This window comes from Sciurus carolinensis, chromosome 10, assembly GCF_902686445.1.
Source record: "Sciurus carolinensis chromosome 10, mSciCar1.2, whole genome shotgun sequence".
NCBI classification, from domain to species: Eukaryota; Metazoa; Chordata; class Mammalia; order Rodentia; family Sciuridae; genus Sciurus; species Sciurus carolinensis.
In genome coordinates this window covers 107,698,292-107,717,125 of record NC_062222.1, presented here as the reverse complement: position 1 = coordinate 107,717,125, position 18,834 = coordinate 107,698,292, and the positions used below count along the sequence as shown (strand labels likewise).

Here is an 18,834-nt window from a genome sequence, read left to right as displayed (position 1 = left end):
ATATGAAATTGTGGTTCTCTTGACAGAGTGGGATGGGGGTGTATAAAAAAAGACTTTCACAGGGGTCCAGGGCCTGTATTCAGGGCCTCATGCACGCCAAGGTCTATCACTAAGCTACATCACTGTCCCTGGAGAAACTTTTTGAATTCCACACCTGGCAGCCTGATTTAGGGCATCTGTCAAGTCCCCTGACCAAAGTCCCAGTCTCAGCTCCTCTAACACAGACCCAACCTACTGCAGCCCAAGGCCCAGGAGGACAGTTCTAAGTTACCACAAAGCATCTCCAAAAGCCATGTTCTAAAAATGACCCCGGAAATTCTTCTGGTGGAACAGTGAACATGTTACATGAAAGGGAACTTAACGCATATCTGCTGCTGGAGATACTTGAACACCAACCACAGCCAACTTTGTGGCAGTAAACATCATATTCACATTCCACCCTCTCTGAGCTTGAACACGAGCCCAAGGAAGGGGAGGCCAAGAAGTGAGGCTGGCAGAATCCTGCTTCTATTCTTGTTGGTAAGCAGCAGATGTCATGCTCCTGGGAAACCATTCTTACTTCCTAAAAGTGTGAGTAGTATTTTAGTTTTTCTCTGCAGGAGTCTTGGAAAAGATTGAGAGGCAAGTTCTCAGGTCCGCATGGCTGAATTATACTACCGATTATGTTTCTGCTGCTGCAAAGCTGAGAAGCATTATTTGCAGCGTAAGCAGAGAGAAAAACCACAATGTGTGTCTGAACTTGGCACACAAAGTGGAACGTTTTATTTTGTTAGGAAAAGCAAAAGGCCACATGAGCTCGAGGGGAGATGCTGATCCAGAGAAGGGACAGAGAGAACCTAGAGTCAGAAGACAGGCTGTACCTTCCTGCCTGAAGAGGCAGAACACTGCCAGACCTGGGACAAGGTGGGCAGGCAGGGAAGTTACACAGTTCAACGGCAAAGTATATTTGCAATATGGTGAAATACAATTCCAGCAAGATTATTTTAAAAACAATTTGTATGCCGGACATGGTGGTGCATGCCTGTAATCCCAGCGGTTTGGGAGGCTGAGACAGAAGGATCGTGAGTTCAAAGTCAGCCTTGGCAATGGTGAGGTGCTAAGCAACTCAGTGAGACCCTGTCTCTAAATAGGGCAGGGGATGTGGCTCAGAGGTTGAATGCCCCTGAGTTCAATAGCCAGTACCACCTCCCTACCCGCAAACCCCCCCCAAAACAACAACAACAACAAAACCCAGTTTGCATAAGCAAGCTCTCTAGGCAGTACCTGAGGCAAATGAGAACTCACTTGATCCTCCAGAACATGTCCTAGCAAAAGACTCCACTATCAATGATGCTACTTGGGTCTTGAATACAGTCCTTTCTCTGAACAGCTCAAGTGCAAATACACTCAATATTCATTATGTGCACATTCCATATCTACAAGTTCACTTACTTGCTGAAACCTATTTGTTACCCCCAAATCAAAATTCATGGAACTTTTGAAATCACTCAGGGGCATGAAGAAAGGCAAAAATTTGAGTGGCCCAATGCACATTTTCCTAGCTACCGTGGGGCTCTGCTCTCTTGGTCTGGCCTCCACACTGCAAACAAGGGTGTCTTTCACAGTCCACCTAATGCCATGCTTTTCACATTTTTGTGCCTGCTAGTGGCAATTTTACTGTTTAAAATGGCCTCCAGGAATAGCGCTAAAGTGCTCTTTAGAGCAAGAGGGCTAGGGCATGCTTTACGAAGAAAAACATGTCAGAGAAGTCATGCAGGCTTGAGTTACAGTGCCGATCGCCAGCATTCAATGGTGATCAATCAACAACATGTAGTAAGCAAGGCGAAATGCATAAGACTATATACTGGTCGGTTCACAAAAGCACTGGGACCACAGGACTGCAGGAAACTGACCCTGTACTTACTCCAGGAGAAGGTTTCCATATGCACTAATTCAGTGTCGGCAGCAACTTTATAGAACCTAACTTCCACGAATGACCCAACCCAACAGCATCTGTCTTTCTCTGAAGGGCAAGGATGGAGGGCCGCCGGGGAGGGCACAGGGCTTAATTACTCTTAAGTAGTGGGGAGTTGGCAAGACTAGGAACCATGAACCCTTGGGTTCTTGTCCTGGTGCTATAACTGACTGGTGACCTTTAGGATGTGATCCTATTTACTGAGGTCTTATTTTCCTTATCTGAGAAATGAGAGAGAGGAAAGGGGCAGTTGAGAAGGGAGAGAACCAAAAGATCCTTCAGGATGTTTCCAACTGCAGAAGACCCCTCAAACATCGGTCCTATTCCTGTCTCCACTGGTCACTCATCCCACTCCAGGCTCACTGGCCTCCAGCTGATCTCTCCTCCACCAGCACACAGGAACCATGGGCTTCCCTGTCTCACCTCCGACTCAACGTCCTCTTCTTGGGAGGACTTCACCGAATATTGAAAGTCGCAGCCCCTCCCAATGCCCCTAGCTCCCTTCTCCATTCTCACAGCAAGCATGGGGGACCATACTGCACTCTTTTTATATATGCTTTATTTTGTACTTGTGTGTTTTGCTGTTGATCTGTCTCCTCACACTGGAATGTGAATTGCAGGGAGGCAGGGACTTGGTCTGCAGCATGCCCAGCCCCAAGGCATACAGCTTTGACCCACAGAATCTCTAAACGAGCTCATGCACGCAGTCAGGCCTCCAACAACCCCTAACACTTGGTAAAAGTTAGCTATAATTATCATGAGCACCAGGATGCATTTTAATTTTTATTGTTGGTTTAGAAGTAAAGTTTTATTGCACTGCTCACCAAGAAATGAAAAATCTGCAACTCTTTACCAAGTATCTGAAACGAATCCAATAAGTTCATAATGTGTGAAGACCCACAAAGACCTCAATTAAAGGCACGGCTGGTTGTTAGCAGCCCTAAAGAGCGTTCCTGAAGTTTGAGTTCTCAGAGCTGACTCTGAGAATTATTTTTTTTCTCATACCCAGGAAAAGCATTTAACCACAGCACAGAGGCCTGAATAAAGGGCTCTGGAGACCCCAGAATCCGACTACCTCATTTCACAGATGAGTAAACCCAAGTCCTGAGAGCATTACCCGGAACTGCCACTAACAAGAGCAAGGATCTGCCCTGAGTGAGCATGGCGGCCACACGTGGGCAGCAGGCTGTCTTGAAAGGGCTCCCTTGGTAATGACCACATGAACACTCACCACCATGATCCCCAGCCAGCTGCACTGGAAAAAGTACCACAAAGACAAGGCGGACAGGCATGAATGCTCGGCCCACACACTGACGCCAGCTCAGCAACAAAGAATTTTAAGAAGCTGCTCTACAGAATTAGCTTCATATTCAATATGTGAAATTATCAGGATAGGAATTTATGTATATAGAGGTGAGATGTTAAAAAGGAGACCATTTTTACCGTAAGACTAGGGTCAAGACTGAAACCTATTCCAGAGATGAGGTGTCTGAGGAATTGACATATCTCAGGTTTGGCCTGAAGACAGACAGACAGACAGACAGAAGCAACTTCTATGAATTCTTCTCATAAGAAGTAGGTGTTGAGTTCCTAGATAAACACTTCCCACCCTGTTCTTCCTGTGGAGATTGGCTGCTCTCACCCTGTATTGGCTGAGCTGTGGTTTTCAAAATGCAAGATGTCGTTCTATTTGAATGAACAGCTTTGACCCCTGAGGACTCATGGTTGGTTTTTATTCCGAGTAGGTACTATGCCTGAGTATAACCACATTTTACCCAGTGTGTTAGCCAGTTTTTGGTCACTGTGACCGAGATGCCTCACAAGGACAACTTGGAGGAGGTGAAATTTATTTTGGCTCGTGGTTTCAGAGGTTTAGTCCATGGCGGGCCAACCCCATTGCCGTGGGCCTGAGGTGAGGCAGAACATCATGGTGGCAGGGCAGGCAGAGGCGGCTGCTCTGTTCATGTGGCCACAAAACAGAGAGAGGGGAAGGGGCTACAGGGAAGGTTAACTCTTCTAGCTGTGCCCCACCTGTCTACAGTTACCACCTAGTTAGTTCATTCAAACTAGTATGGGCCGATTAGATGACAGCTTTTATAAACTAAACATTTCCCCTCTGAAATATTCCTGCATTAACACAGGAGTTTGGGGGGACACCTCATATCCAAGTATAATACCTTCTAAAACTAGAAATTCTTCCAAGGGTGAATAGTGACTGGCCAGATGTGGTGATTACAGAAAACACAAGAGGGAGGGGCCCAGAGCATACTCCAAGGTGATGGGTTCCCAAGATACCAAGAGAAGTGGGTGCAGATTCCATCCTGTCACAAAACCTTGGGATGGTAACCAGGCATAATGGAGTAAGTAAGACCTGACAGGGGCCGTGGGGTGAGAAGTGCAGTGGGAAGAGTCAGAGGAAGGAGGGAGAGCCCTGCATTCTAGTTCACACTGTGTCCCTGGAGGCTGCCACGGCGCAGGTGCAGATATGCAAGACTCTCAAACACAGGCCAGGACAGAACAATGACTGCCCTGAAGGGCAGCGGGGACTCTGGTCACTGGATAGGCCTGAGGTGGGTCTAGGGATCTTTGGCCTTGCCTGCTCTGACCCAAGTTCAGTGAGAAGCTTCTTCCCCAAAACATCTCCTTCTTTACTCCTGTTTCAGATACTATCGCTCATCTCCTGTGTTCTGCTCTTCTTTGAGTTAATCCCTGCTCCCCAGTCAGCCCTGGAAACTTGTCTTTAGAGCTGAACTCAAAGCTTTTCTTGTCCTCTTGATTTATCAAGGCAGTCCACGGAGGGAAGCGACTTGCTTGAGGTCTCACAGCTGATGCACCAAAGCCGTGAGTGAGCAGCAGGGTCCCCTGGTTTCCAGCCCAGTTTTCCTTCCACCACCCCCTACGGGTTTCCCCCCAAGCTGCTTAGGGTCAGGGTCCCTGTGTGTAGTTTTTTTCCAAATCCTGCCTAGGTAAATGCCAAGCAGATAACCAGCACTTAACCAGTTAATTAACTTTTCCTTCAATAAGAAGATTCAGAGCATCCAGAGAAAAAGCACCCCAAATAATTGAAGCCACGTAAGTTCTGGGTTTTACGACAAAAGGGGAGAGAGTCAAGGTCAACTTCCTCAGAGAAGAATGGAAAGAGGATCTTCAAAGGTTGGAAGGCGTGCAGGGAAATGCCAGCCTAATGTCCTTCCACACAGAGACTCCGGCAGGAGGTGGAGGCTCTGGGGTGGCAAGCGGCATCTGGAGGGCAGCAAGCGGCTGAGCACTTGGAAGAGACAGTGAAATGACAGCAAAAGTGTTCACGGGCTCTTCGTCCAGGGCAAAGGTTTAAACACAGAATGACTGGTTAACTGCCTGGTGAACCTTCCTTTTTCAACACACTGAACCAGAGGGTCACTAGGTCGATTCTGAATCTAGGTTATGATTCTGGAAGCAAAATGTGACCTCTGGGAAACTTATTCCATGACAAGACCTTAGAGCTTTGCCAATCTTGTTTTGCAGATCACTTTGAGAAGAGTCTTTCCATCTGGAAGGAAAGGACGGAAGCCCACACTGAAGTACGTAATGTGGACACAAAGAAGCCATTTCTGTCTTCAGAGATCTTCACTCATTAGCACTGTGACGGGCCCAGTGTGGGCCAGACACTGGCTGCATCCCGGGCTGCCAGGTTCCTGAGAGCCGAACCCGCTCGTCTCTGGGGACTTGCCTCTTTTGCCGAGAGGTCCACAGAGACGTCCAGAGCACGGTGACAGTGCTTCGTGTGGAATGCCATGCCAAGATGAGCTCGTGTGCCTGGGGACAGTGTGCTTTCCAGGTCAGTTTTCCCTTGATGGTAACTTTTTATTAAATTACAGAAATGTGTTGGGGGGGGATATTTTATAGGTTCCATATTATTTATCAACAGACTCTCTCTTCAACAGAAAGAGTGTTTTAATGATGCTAATGGCAGCGGGCCAGACTCTGCTGTAATCCCTTATTTTTGGCAGTCCTTGTCACTCTGCAAATCAGAACAAATGCTGGGGAGAGGTGGCAGAGCAAGGAGCATGTAACAACCTACGTGCTCCTGGAAAACAGGGGCAAGTGTAATTTCAATTCACATGTATATAGAACTTTGGAGTCATTCATTCATTCATTCATTCATTCATTCATTCATTCATTTAACTTGTATAAAGTCCCAGGTGACTAAAGCCCATATCTTTTCAACCAGGATTCTGGGTTTTAACCAGGGCCATGAGGAAAGGAAGTCTTGTGCTATTGAACTTGGGTGCCTCTTTCCTACTCTAGCTAAAATACTAATGGAGTCTGCAGTGATGATGGTTTTACATGAATGTGCTGTAATAGAGGAAAAGGGGAGAGTTCTTTGTTTTATGTAAAGTGAAAAATCACACTCAGTAAATGCGACCACTCAAAAAACTGGTTTCAAGTCAAGTTTCAAGGCTTGCCGTGTCTGGGAGTCAGCAAACACGGAATCCATTAACATGCAGGGAATTCTGTATGTAGGTCAGCAGTGTCTCCCGTCTGGAAGTTGATTAGAGATGGCACAGACCTAGGACTGGGCTAAATGCCACACCTTCTCCTGGGACTTCATCCACACAGCAGCCAAAACAGCCAACTCCCCATGAATGACAGGACTGCTGGGAGCCATCACATCAGAATATTTTCAAGAAAATTCTTGGAAGACAATAATCGCATTTTATGTTTAGATAGGTTGGTGGCGCTGTCAAGATGTCTCTAGACACATAACATTTGACATAGGGGTTCCCAAATTGGGCAATTAGCACCCTCCCATTTTATGGGTGGGAAAGATGAAGTCCAGAGAGGTTAAGTGACTTATCCCGTCACACAGCTCTTCTCAGACAGAAATGGGGCTAGAACCCAGGTCTTCCAGCTCCTCCTGTGCATTCTCTCCACTTGGATATTGTCCTACATTGATTCTGGCTGGTTTTTTCTCTAGTCTTTTGCTAAAAGTTAGCTGCTTGGGTATGCCACCCAAAGAACAAATGCAAAACATACACACATGAAAGAAAACATTTTATCTTTCTTCTTGGTCCTTAAAACAGTCACCTGTCCTCAGGTGAACATGGGCTTGTGGTGTAGAACACCTGGAACCAGAGGACCAAACCAAATGCACGTGTTAAGGGCCACAGGAGGGCTGACCTGTGTACACGGAGAGGAGGACAGCCCAGGGAACCAGAGCCAGGGCTCACCACCAGACCCTGGGTTCAAATCTCAGCTCTGCCAGTGACCCATGTGGAAGGAGAGGCAGCCACCTGACACTCGGGGCCTTGGCTCCCTGAGGACGCAGGAGAGAAGAGGACGTGTGAGGCTGGCTGGTGGGAGCACCCTGAGAACTGGCTGCTGTCATTTCCAGGGGTGGGAGATGAAACCGAGAGGCGGAAACCAAGAGGCAGAACACCGAGCTTGTGGAAGATGGCCGGAGCTCCTTCACGTGTCCATGCCCATTCAGACTATGTGCTCGGTGACTGTAAGATACCATCACCACCTTTTTATGACAGGGAAGGATCTGGGCTTTATAGTCTGCTGCCTGGGGTCAAATTCCAGTTTGCACATTTAAGAGGTTTGTGAGTGTGGGAGAGTCACCTACATTCTCTGAGTCCAGCCCTGTGTCCTCACCTGTGTCACGGGAGTAATAAATCCACCTGCCATGCAGGGCATTCTGGGAACCACACAGATGACCCACGGTACATGGAGCGCCCAGCAAAGGGCGGGAGGTGGAGAGAGGTTAGTGCCTCCTCCCCTGCCCTCTGTCAAGCCCACTGGCCATCTCTCCATTCCACTGCTCCTAGATGTCTCCCGAAACACGGCAGCAGTGCCTAAGCCTATGTGAAGCAGGAAGGATGAGCTGGATACAGCCTTCTGCTTTGTTTACTAGCAACAGGAGCCCGCCACCTGAGAGAGAGGGAAAACTAAGCCCTTTCTACCAATCGACCGTGGCCCTCTGAATTCTCACCTCTGAAAGTCACAGCACTCAGGAGAAGGGCTCATGGAGACATCTTAGGGCTTGGCTCCAGGTTCCCTGTGCCGTTTTCATGAGCCGCCTTCCCAGCTTTGACCACTGATGACGTGGCCCCAGGCAGGGACCTGAGTAATCACTCTGCTAAAAAAATGAAGGACTGTAATGGAATCTGGAGGGGCACATTCCTGATCCATGCCAACAACACAGGTGAACTAAGCAACGTCTGGCTGAAGATCTGGGTTAGGAATGTACGGGTTAAATAGCTAACACGGTTTTCCTGAAGCGATCTTTTATCTGAGGGTCTCTTAAAGCCAACTGAAATTGTGTACTGTTGCTTAGTGAACCGATCTCAAAAGTCACCTTGAACAGGAAGCAACCGAAATTTCACATAGATCGCAAGTTCTCTCTTCTTTCTTCAATTGCAGCAACATCACAACTATTATTCTTTTTTTTTTTTTTTTTTTCATGGTGCTGGGGATTGAACCCAGGGCCTTGTGCACGCAAGGCAAGCACTCTACCAACTGAGCTATGTCCCCAGCCCTCATAACTGTTATTCTCAAGTGACATTCCAATTTCTCGGCTGCATTATCTTGTCCCCCTCACCCCAGTCTGATCTCTCTCTTACTACTGTGCATGTAACAGCTGATGAAGAAATACATGCTGCATGCCTGGATAAATTGGCTCACTCTTGGGGTCAGTTCAGAGACTGAAAACACAGAAGCCTGGCAGTGAATGATTTCCTCCTCAGAGCCAGAGGCAGAGGAAGAACTCAGACCCTGATCTTTGTGGTCCAAAGGGCTTCACGATTTGTTGAGATTATAAACAGGACTGAGGGAGTATCATGATAGAAAGAAACGGCTTAGGCAGAAATGGCTTGGTGATGGGATTGTTCTAATGGTCCTATAAGAGGAAAAGTCATTTCTCTATCAATTTTATTAACATAAATAAGAAAGAAGTATTTTCATAACTACTTGGTGTTAACATTACTAGGCAACAGGCCCAAGAGTACAAGGCCTGAGATGTTATGTGTTGGCTCTTTTTCAGGAAGCCCTGGAAAGCCAGCTGTAGGACCCCAGGGCTTGACCAGCTGGCCCTTCTAAAGGACCCAAACCTGCTGGATGAACATATGGCTTCCTGAGGCTGCCCAATTTGAGACTATTCATGGCCCAGAATTCTCTGCCAGGATCCCCACTGTGGCCACTGCAGTCCATCACCTTACCTGCTTCCTGCCCTGTTCCTTCGGGGGAAGGGAAGTCTGCCTTTCCTTAATTAGCCTCTCCAGGCATCTGCCCACCACCAGACACAGCTGCCAACAGTAGGAAAATAATGCATCTTGTTTCAACAGTGCCCTTCAGAACTTGGAGCTCACTCATGGCTGCCAATTCCTCGACTGCTCATTCAGGCAAGTGTAGTGACCAGAAGTTAATAAGGGAGAGGAAGCAGGGGTTCTGCCAGAAACACAGCATTATGCTTGGCCATGTTGGCAGATAAAGGGAGGAAAACAGTTTTAGAAACACAAAAGCTGTCCTCTGGGTTAAGAGGCAAAATGAGCATCCAAGTCCAACGGCAGCGAGGGTCAGCACTGTTTGGTGGGAAGCAGTGCTGGGCTGGGTCAGGAAGCCTGGCTGGGAGTGCTGCTGCCGCCCCCCGCCCCTCCAGCCATGCAAGCAAGGGCAGGTCGGTGTGCCTATCTCTGCATCTCTGCTCCTCCACATCTCCCCAAGCTTGAATGAGAGGACCCTGATTTTCCCTTCGTGAATGCCAACACAAAACTATGCAGGAGAGGTGGATCTCATCCTGTCAGGACTTGGTATGTTTGTCACTGCTCTGGGCTCTCTGCTTCTTGAGGGAACCATGTTGATATTCACTGTCCTTCACTAAGAGCATCTACTATTTTTTTTTTTTTGTTTATTTTTGTTCTTTATAGTTATACATGACAGTAGAATGTATTTTGACATATACATAACATGGAGTCTAGCTTCCCATTCTTGTGGTTGTACATGACGTGGAGTTACACTGGTCATGAATTCATATATGAACACAGGAAAGTTATGTCTGATTCCTGGGGCATCTACCTTGAATGATCGACATGTGGGAATGACTTATGTTGCAGTCAGTGATTTGCATAGATGGCTGCAATGAAGCCCCCCATGGTACATGCTCCTTGTACTACGACCCTGCCACTCCACTTCTCTGGTCAAGTCCATTTCTCTACCTCCCAGATCTGGGCTGTGACTGTTTTTACCAACAGAGTACAGCAGGAATGATGTGGCACCGTTTCCAAGCAGAGTCTTTTCTCACCTGGTGGTCTCAGCTTCCTGCTTCTTCCTACCCAGAGATCACCAATGCCAGAAGCCCAAGCCACAGGAAAGGCCCTGGAGGATGGTGTGCCATGTGAAGAGGGGCACTAAGCCACCACCACTAGGAGTGAGCAGCCATCTTGGAAGCAGATCCTCCAGGCCCAGCTGCCCCCGTGTGGATCAGAGAGGAACTGCATCACTGAATCCTCCCCCAATTCCCAAATTCAGGAAGTCATGAGCAAAATAAAACGGTTTTAAGCTACCAAGTTTTGATGCAGTGTGTTACAATAATACACACAAACAGACAATAGAAACGATGTAATTCACAGTTTTGGGCAAATACAGATGCCCCTTATCCTAATAGATCTGTTCCTTGGCTAGTACACATGAGGCCCTAGGTTTGATCCACACCACAATAGAAGAGAGGGGAAAAAAAAAAAAAGATCGGGAACCAAGAGCGTTTTCTGAAAATAAACACAAATGTATACATAAATTTATTTTCAAAGAGCCGAGCTTAAATTTATTTAAAAGAACGGGGGAGAATCATAAATCCTCTTATAATTCAAGTATACTCATCAGCTTAGGCACCATCTACTTTGGGAAAACTGAGGTCAGCATTTCAGGAGGTCAAGTTGGTGGAGGCCAAGATGGCAGAGGCAGGGTCAAGAAAAATGCTGGCTGAAGTCATGTCCCGGTTTACAAGAGGTCCCATTACCATGACAGCTCCTGCCGGGGAGGCTTATTGTCCATGGCAACTCCCACCACAAGTTCTGTATTCTAATTAGGCAAAAAATAAATAAAGTAACCAGTGGGAATAAAAGGGGCAAGATCTTCAGTTGGGCCAGGGCAGCAGGGACCCAGATATAGCTCAGCACATATGACAAGACTTGCTGGACACTGGGGGCTGAGCCACTCACTCTGCCATTGGGCACTTTGCTGTTTTTTGGAGTGTTACTTTCACTTTCATTTTCACTACATTTAAGCTCTGCCTGTTACTTCTGTGTGTCTTACTCAATTCTTTGTTCAGGAAGCCTAGAACCTGGACCCCACGTGGACGCCCACCCCACCACATCAAAACTCCGTGAGCCACCCCTCCCCCTGCCGGGGTAGATTCCCCCAGCACAGTCTCTGTGAATGATGCAACAGCTCAGCTCTTAGCACAGTGCCCAATATCTGCCTGTTTGTTGCCTGTTTCTTGGAAACAGGGGCCAAGGGGCCATATCTATTCCTCTTTGTAGTAGGAACAGTAACAATTAATGTGTAAATAATTCTTATTATGCTAGGGACTGTTCCAGTCACTTGGCATATGACTTACATTTATAATACATCAACTCAATGTTCACTATAGCCATGTGACATAGATGCTACTCTTATCTTGTACAGGTGAGGAAACTGAGGCACAGAGAGGCTAAGTAATTTATTCAAGGTCATCCAGCTAATAAGTAGCAAAGCCTGAATGAACCCAGGTGATCTGGGTCCAGAGCCCATGTTCTTTCTTAACCATTACACCATGCACGAAGCAGTCACTAAATGTTTTTGACTTAGTGAACCAGCAATGCACATCAAATCCAAACTTCTCTCACTGATCAGAATTTCTGAAAGAAAAAATCTAAACCAGATGAATCAAAATCAGTTATAAGAACCACAAGCAGCTATAAAATCTTATGCATATAAATGCTAAGTAATGAAAAGCAATTTGCAACACAGACCAGAAATAAATCTGAATGAAGAAAGGCACTCCCTACCACTTCCTGTTTATCTCTCAGTGTTAATCTGGTCAGTAGCCTGCAAATACAATTACTTCATGAAAATCTAGGCTAATAGGAGCCAAAAGAAGAGCCCAGATAAATAAAGCTCACGATGAACATTACAATCTCAGGTTCATTCATTCTGAAATGTTAGCTCCTCTGTCAAACCTCCTAACAGATGGATTGGTATCATCTCCTTTCCTGTTCTCTGCATCTGGGGCAGTTTGTAACAAGAGTAAGGAGACAAGCAAACCCTTCACAAAATCCACTGTCTGGATTAAAAAAAAAAAAAAAAAAAAATTCCTGTGCCGCTGAGCACTGGCTGCAAATGGCCCTAAGAGGGAGGTTCTGACTAGAAAGACTATGCCAACTGCTCTCAGAATCCACCTGATCCATGGATCAGGTCTCAGACTTTACAGTGCTGTAGGCCCGCAGCATCACCATCACCTGACAGCTCACCAGAAATGCAATCCCTTGCTTGTCCCATCCCAGAGCAACTAATCAAAATTTGCCAGGTACTGGAAAGTTTGGAAAGTGCCGGAAAGCTTTGAACCTCCTGAGTCATGATGAGAAGGCATCTGTCCCCAAGCAATGACCTCCAAGTTATCTCATCCACGCAACTCCCACAGTTCTGCTACCTCAACCCCAAACACCCAGGGAGCCAGAGCGACCTGAAGCCTAGGGAAGCAGTGACTCAGAACAGGTGGGCACGAACCTGTGTTGGGCTTGGGAATCGTATATATGTAGGTCCAAGTCTGAGTGCCAGTTCCACCAGTTACCATTTATCCCACTGTGTGATTAAATGAATTATTTAACCTGCTCGAAGCACAACTTCCTTGTCTACGACATGGGAAAGTAACTATGATGCTTTGTGTTTGCAGGAAAATTACATGCAAGTGCCTGACCGAGGACAGGAGTGGGTTCGGAAAGAAGAGCCAGCCCCCTCTCTGCAGCCCTGGTGTGAGCAATCTTACTTTAGTTCTCCAGACCTGAATATAGATCACACGAACTATTTCATCTCCAGATACCACAGATCAGGACTGCTACGTTTCATCTGGAACTTTTCAGAACCAAAGTGACTTTTAACACGATGAGGTGTTCATTTTGTAGACAAGGAAGCTGAAACTGAAAACCTTAACACTTGGGACAGTATAATCTTCCTTAAATATGTATTTTAAAGAACAATGTTGTAAAAAACCCTCCTCACAAATATCATGAAAATGATTTGATATGCCCTGAGACAAAGACAGTAGGATGGGTGGGCAGAGGCAGAGAAGACCCACCTGAAATGCCACCTCCACCACAAGTAAACTATGCAACACTGGGACTCGCCGTTTTCATCTGTACTGTCACTTCCAGCTGCATGCAATTCTAAAGATTCCAAATGAAATAGTGTCTCTAAAGATGTAATTTTCAATACTGTCCACCAGGTGGCAGAACCTCTCCTTTACAGAAGCCTGAGCAGAGTTACACAAAGGATAGGAAGAACTGCTGAATGTTTTTCAAAACATTAACTTTTCTGCGATTTGATTTTATTTTGGTGTTAATCATGCACTTGGACTGCAATGGACTCTGTGCCATCGGAAAGGACTACATTCAGATTCTAAACTCTTAAAGTGGGCTCAACCTAGAGAATAGATTGTAAAATAATGGGAATTTCAAAGTGCCAGCTACCTGGCCCCTGAATATGGCAAGGAGCTGTCTTCTTGACAAATCAGGTATGAGTTGCATGATCTACAAGAGGTGTGAATATATAGAAATATTTAAAACACTTCCCTGCAAAAGTGATACAAAATAGTCAAAGAAAAAATGAGTAGAAAAAAAAATCTGAGGTTATAGTAGCAGTATAGTAGTTTTAAATGTAAAGATTCACTAAATATAATGTGATCTCCTATATTAGATCCTGGAACAGAAAAGGTATAGCAGAACAAAAACTGGCAAAATGAAAATAAAGTATGTCGTTAACAGTCCTGTATCAGTGTTAATTTCTTAATTTTCACCATTGTATTTTGGTTATGTAAGATAGGACGTCACTTTGTACCCTATAAATTTGTACATTTAAAAATGATCAATTTATGTTAAAAAATGTCAGGGGAAAGTGGGTGAAGAGGAGATGGGAACTTGGTACTATCTTTGCAACTTTTCTAGAAATCTAAAATTATTCCAAAATAAAAATTTTAGTTAAAAAACATATAGAAAAGGAAACAGCAAAGAATAGACAAAAACAGAGTTTCATAAGATAGGTTCTGTTTGATGATAATTTTGGTTTTGGAACTGGGGATTGAATCTAGGAGCACTCAACCACTGAGCCACATTCCCATTCTTTTTTAAAAATATTTTATTTCAAGACAGGGTCTTACTGAACGGCTTAGGGCCTTGTTAAGTTGCTGAGGCTGGCTCTGAACTTGTGATCTGCCTGCCTCAGTCTTCCAACCTCTGGGATTACAGGTGTGTGCCACTGTGGGTGGCTTCAATGATAATTTTAAGAAGAGGAAGTTTTAGGGCTGGGGGTGTAGCTCAGTGGTAGAGTATATGCCCAGCTTGGGTGAAGTCCTGGGTTCAATCTCCAGTACTGCAAAAAAGAAGAGGAAAGGAAACTGCAAATTTTAATACTAGGAGGTAGTAGCTCACACACAATAAAATGAAAAAGGACAAAGCCTAGCATGAACTGGGGTGTGGACAAAGAGGTGTATTCTAGGATATTACTGCTGGCATTATATGTGACCACAGGCTTTGTGGAAAGCAATTTTGCAATAAGTGAAAGAAGCCATAAAACTGATAGCCTTTGACCTGGTAATATCAGTTTTAGCAACTTCTACTAAAGCAATAATTTAAAAGAAAAAAAGAACATATTTTTTATGAAGTTGTGGCTCTGCTCTGTATTACTGGAAACTGCCCCCACGCCTTCTGGGGCCTAGATGGGTTAAGGCACGCCTAACTAAACGATGAAACTAACAACGACAACTCTGAGAATTTGGGAAACAAATACCTGAAATAACTTTTAAAGAGCTCCCTACATGCAATATAGAGTTCTCTCTGTGTCCTAGAACAGAAAAGGGGTATTAGTGGAAAAAAATCTACAGTTTAATTGTACCATGATTATGAAGGTGTTAATATTAGGAAGAGCAAGGGAGAGGGCATATGGGACCCCAATCTTTACACTCTTGTGAATCCATAATTATTTCAAAGTAAAAAGGTAAATAAATAAAGAGCTTAGAAGTATACATAAACCCACACACATATTGCCATCAGTTACAGAATACGTTATTATCTCAAAAGTTAGGTAGAGTAAGGAAACATTTTCAGGAATTATAAAAGTACTCTGCCCTTGGGGAATGTGCACACATGTGTATGGTTATTTTATGTTGCCATTCAGCTATTTTACTAAACAACTGAGGATCAAGATGCCACCATGCTGTGCTGGATGGGTAGTATTTAGAAGTAGCCACATCCTGGTAATCTAAGAGTTATTTGTATTTTTTGGCATGTAAGTTTTTTTTTTTCCTTCTTCTTTTGTGGTACTAGAGATTGAACCCAGAGCCTCAACATGCTAGGAAAGTGCTCTAAGATTGAGCTACATTCCCAGTCCTTTATTTATTTATTCATTTTTTTACTTTCAGAAAGGGTCTTGATAAGTTGCCCACATTGACCTTGATCTTGTGATCAACCTCAGGCTCCAGAGTACTAGAGATTACAGGCCCACACCACCAACTAGCATGTAACTTTTATCTAGGGAATACAGAGGAAATTTTCTATAATAACCTTTTTAGTAATCATTTCTCAGGCTATATTTTGAATTCCTTTGTATATAGAATTAAATACCATTTTTAAAGAAAGGATATTTTCTACTTACTTGGGGGATATTCATTCCACACACAGTCCATCCTGGTCTCAAGCCACACTGTCACAGTGCTCTACTGATTTACTTCAAATGAGCTGTGCATGGGTATTTGCTTCCAATATGAAATGCTATGAAGCTGACAGAATTCTAACTTTAGTATATCTATAGATATGTGCAATGCTCTTGAGGACACTGACCACATGGTGGCCCCTGAATAAAGTTCCATGTGAGAATTTTTTTAAGTTAGTCTAGTGATCACAGGAATCAAATGGCCTGGATTCAAATCCTGGCTCGATGACTCACTACCTATTTAACTTCCCCTGCCTCAGTTTCCTCATCTGCAATATGGAGATAATGCTACTTAGTCTTCTGTACTTCCTGTGAGGATGAGTTGACAGAATAAAAGCCTTTAAGACCATGCCTAGCAGAAAGTTAGCACTCAATAAATACTCGTTATTCCAATTATTTTATAATGAAGCACAATAAAGACCTTCACATTCCATAAGGAACTGGAAGGTTTTGCCTAATGCACAGTGCAGTTCATACAAAGCTGAAACCCTTTCTCCTCCTGACATGCCTTTAGTCCTCAATGCTGATGGAGACTTTCTACAACAAGGGGGGCCTTAAGAATGCAGGACAGTAGGTGGTTGGCAGAAGTACGTGGAGGTGTGCAGAGTCCTTTCAAGATTCTGATTTTCCCTTGTAGGCATTCATGCCATTCACCCTAAGAGTGAATCTCATCTCGGTGCAAACACAGATGCTCCTTGATGCACGGGGGTTATGTCCTTATGAGCCCGTTGTAAGCTGAAAATACTGTGAAGCTGAAATGGCACCGAGGACACCTAACCTGTCCCACATCGTGGCTCAGTAACGCGACACACTGCAGAGTGCTGGTTGTGTGCCCTCGTGATCTTGTGGCTGACCTGGAGCTGCAACTTGCTGCCACAGCCCCGCACGGGGAGAGTATCACACTGCATCTCACTAGCCTGGGAAAGATCAAAGTTCAAAATTCCAAGTACATTTTCTATTGAATATATGTTGCTTTTGCACCACCATAAAACTGAAAGATAGTAAGCTGGGACTATCTGTCATTGCCAAGACACCCCCCACCCCAAACCAAAAGCAGCTGGTCTATTTTAGTAAATGTGCATATCCTATGACCCAAAAAGTTTAGTATCATTTTTTTTCTTTTTTCTCTATATTTTATGCCTTTCTCGCTATATTGTTCCAGCCCTCATGATGCACTATCATTCCCTTATATTTTATGTACTTTTTAAAAAAGTTCTTTTAAGTCTTCTCAGATATTGTATGAATCCAACTAAGATATAAGAAATACAATATACATACTCTTCTTGCTTAAAATTAAGCTCAGCTTCAGTAACTTATGGCAAAGCTGAGTCTTCTTATTCACAGGAACAAGTTCATCGTGGGTGTTGCAGTAGACCCACTGACGGCACATAAAGAAATCAGTAAGTGATACAACTCGGAGGAAAAAAAGGAGACCCAACCCACCCACTTACGTATAATTTAACCAGCCTTCCTACTCTTGTCACCAATCTATCTCCAGCCTGCCCACTCTTGTCAATTTCACACCACGGCTTCAAGAGACAGCACTGCCCCATTCAAGGTGCAGACGGATCTGCCGCGGGATGCCCGCTCCAGCCTCTGCTAACATGAAACACCTGGGAGCAAAGCAAATTATTCACAGTCTGCCTTCCTGTTTTATTGCATCCCTTCCTTGTCTTAAGATTTCTCTCTAAAAGCCAGCCCGTTAGCAGCAGCCCAAGGACATTCTGGAATGCCACTTGCTCTGGAGCAGCTCCCGCTTCCGTGGTGTGCTTAGCGTGAAGCCAAGTTGACTCCCTGGCAGGTTCCACTGGGAGTCCTGAGAGCCATGCAGAACCGGGTGACAGGGTGGCAATTTCTGGCAAAGAAGTCAAAGTTTTGATCCTGCAAGGTCTGCTCCTCTTAACTACCACTAAGGAAACCTATTTGCCATTGTAATCATAGATCTACTTTGGGATTTAGAACAAATAGAAAAGAATTCGGAGGGATCCTTCCCTCTCCATGGCACAGGAGACGGAGGGAAAGTGATGAAGAGCCCAGGGGCACAGTCCCAGCAGGGAGTACTGAGCACCAGCTGCATAGCGTGGAAATGAAAATGAAACATGAAAAATGAAAATGCAGAGCCTCCCTTGTTCAAATGCAGGAAAAGAAACAGTACAGGAAGTGCTCAAATGTAAAGCTCTTTCTTTTCTTCTGCATCCTCTTGTCTCTTGTTACCGTATTTCTGCACTGCATTTAATGCCGCCCTCCCTCAGGGACAGGGGCATGTGCAGAGTGTGTGCCAACCCCCAACAGATGCCCAAGGCTCTGACCCTGTTTTGGTGCACACACAGGACATCAGCTTTAGGGTTCCCTCTGTCACCCGCTGTCTGACAGATGCACCATTTGCTATCCAGTAGTGAGGAAAATGGGCAGTAATCTCCTTTTCCCATGGGCCCATCACCCTACTCCATGACAGACAGGCACCCTACAACATCATGCCCAGATACACTAGGTACCTGGATGGGGGAGGGGGCAGGCAAGAGGCTCGCTGCAGAGTTGCCTGCTGGATACACTACAGGACCCATGCTCCATCCATCCCGAGACACCAAGACTGTGGACACCGCCTCCAATCCAACCCAGGCTCATGGCCAAACCCAGTCTGGGGAAGAAAGGCAGCAGGAGTCTCTGAGTGGAGGCAAAGACGGGGAGGCCTAGCAGGGCCTGGGGTGCCAAGGGGGACAGGCAGCTGAGTAAGAACCTCCTGGGTAGTAAGGGAGGGTCCAGAGTGCACACAAGTTGAGGCTCCAATCCCCTATGCAAGCTCCACCATCCCATAGGACTTCAGTTATAAAATAAAAATTAAAAACAAATGATTAACAGTTTCAAGACAGCAACCATGCAACATCAAACCCCAGGCAAGGGGCCCTCTCGGCATGAGGCTCCATGCAACTGCACTGGCCACA

General features: G+C 45.3%; 1 protein-coding gene across 13 annotated transcripts in view; it reads right to left on the bottom strand.

Moving 5' to 3' along the window:
- Positions 1-18,834, bottom strand: part of Apbb2 (amyloid beta precursor protein binding family B member 2) — a 332,249-nt gene that overhangs the window by 74,830 nt on the left and 238,585 nt on the right. The gene's annotated exons all lie outside the window — the stretch shown is intronic.